This window comes from Propithecus coquereli, unplaced genomic scaffold (genome assembly GCF_000956105.1).
Source record: "Propithecus coquereli isolate 6110/MARCELLA unplaced genomic scaffold, Pcoq_1.0 Scaffold3, whole genome shotgun sequence".
NCBI classification, from domain to species: Eukaryota; Metazoa; Chordata; class Mammalia; order Primates; family Indriidae; genus Propithecus; species Propithecus coquereli.
The window spans coordinates 15,674,580-15,676,743 of NW_012148618.1; the positions used below are offsets into that span (position 1 = coordinate 15,674,580).

Genomic DNA, 2,164 nt, shown 5'->3' on the forward strand with positions numbered 1-2,164 from the left:
AACAATCCGCCCACCTCGGCCTCCCAGAGTGCTAGGATTACAGGCGTGAGCCACCGCGCCCAGCCATTTGTTCTACTTTTTTGATAAATTTCTTCATGTAAATTCTCAGATGTGGCATTTATGGGATAAAAATATAGGATTTTTTTTCTTTTTTAAACACCTTAAGTTTATTTATTAATTAGTACAGTAGCATATATCTAATTCTTAGAATATGGAGCTGGAGGGTGCTCTTTCATACTGGAAAATCAACTACGTATTATCATATAGTTCAAATGTATATACTGAAGAGCTCTATAAAATTTTAATCAAAATCCACTTTCAGTTTGTTAAATAATCTCTTGGGAGAACCACTGAGAGAGGTGATGCCCTCATGATTAAATCATGAATCTCTTCAGAATTAATTCTGAAGGAATTTGATTATGTTGATCCAAGTAATACAGTGGTGGCAGATTGAGTAAAGGCAAAGTTTTACTTGTAGTTTCTCCAAATGCTGTCTCACTTGATTTAAGAGGGCTTGGTAATACCCAAGAATTTTCTTCTAGAGAATTTCTGCCATGGAGTTGTGTTCCTGAAAGTTTGTACCATCATTAGGAATGGATCGCTCATTATCTGTCCATGATTGGAGGATTTGCTTTCTCTGATAAAACCTTTACATCTTCTGGTAAAGGGGAAGATGTAGTTTAAGAAAGAGCTTTGCTATCAGCTTTGGTGGAAAAAAAAAAAAAAAGCTTTGCTATTTGGTGTGAGTGGGAGATGTTTTCTGTATATTGCAGTAAAATTCACCAAGTGCAGTTTTGTGCTATCTTTCCCAAGGTCTTCAGTGCATTCTTCTGGAGGGCAGGCTTTCTTGACTGCAGTTGGGGTTTTCAGTTTTCTTAGTAGTTCAGCCTGTACTTGAGTCACCAGATGTAAATTAGACATTTTTCTCTTCAGTTCCTAGTATGCATGCTGTATATTATCACTTGAAATGCTTAGTCTTTGGAAATCTCTGCTCTTCAGATTGTCTTCCTGATATGGATCTGTTTTCTTGGCATTTTGTAGTTCTCTTTTGAAAATGCTATATTCTGTCCTCATTAGTTCCAGGTCTTGTTCCAAACCATGGATCTTCAGGTCACAGCCCAACTTTTCCACCTCCCAGTTTGATGAAGATGTATTTAATCCCTCATCACCTGCTGAATTTCAGCTCTGTTCTTAGCGGGAGTTCTACTGCCTTTGATTGTAGCTGTTCATTCAGTACTTTCAAAGATTCAGAGTTGTCTTTATTCATTTTATCCAATTTGCTTTTCAAATTATCTCTATCAATGCAAATTTCTCAATATACATGATAGGCTTTATTTACTTGTTCTTATCTCACAGAACTTGTTTCTTCATCTAATCAAGCTCCTATAAATAAGCTTTTCTTCCAAAAATTTTATTTTTTTTCTTTAACAAAGAGTTCTCTCTCTGAATCCTTATGTCATTTTTTGATGTCTTCATATGCAGTGACAAAGGCAAAATGGGAAGCAACAGACTCATCTCCTAAATATCTTGAAATTGAAGTCACTGTATCTCTCCTATGGGCTTTTTCATGATTCAGAATGTAGATAACTTCTACCATGATAGCCTGAAGCCAAACTACATGGGGCCATGCCTGAATTTCCAAACCCTAGTGTTTGTAGACAGACCGAAAGCAAACCAGGTCTCCAGGGGTCACCAGGGGCTTCCGGTTTCTTGAAGACACTGCAGTTTCTCCAGTGAAGGTGGCAGCTCCAGGAATTTCCATTTCTTCTGCCTTGGCTCAAGATATGAGTATTTTAAAAGGCCATGATGAAGACAATGGCTTCTCCACCCAAGCAGGTTGTAAATGAATTTTCAAATAGAACCTGGCATCATCCCGAAGGAAAAATAAATGATTTAATTCTCTTGAATGAAAACAAAAAAAAGGCCATGATGCATGTTGCTGGTCGCATCCCACAAAAGTACAAATTTAAACTAACACCAGTGTTGGTCTCACCACATCCTCACCAGTATATTGAGTATTAATAGGAAATCTTTCACGCCTTTGGCTAAACTAACGAAAAACAGAAGAGAAAAATCCCTGATAAGCTCCATCAGGAACAAAAAAGGAGAAGTTACAACTGATGCCGTGGAGATTCAAGATATAATTTATGAATATTACAAAAAC

At 37.1% G+C, this 2,164-nt stretch overlaps 1 protein-coding gene and 1 pseudogene across 1 annotated transcript in view; one reads left to right on the forward strand and one right to left on the reverse strand.

The window, feature by feature from the left end:
- The window catches only part of LOC105814248 (chromosome unknown open reading frame, human C15orf43), a 46,735-nt gene that overhangs the window by 11,707 nt on the left and 32,864 nt on the right, over window positions 1-2,164 (forward strand). The window lies entirely within an intron of this gene.
- Window positions 375-1,515, reverse strand: LOC105814146 (annotated as a pseudogene).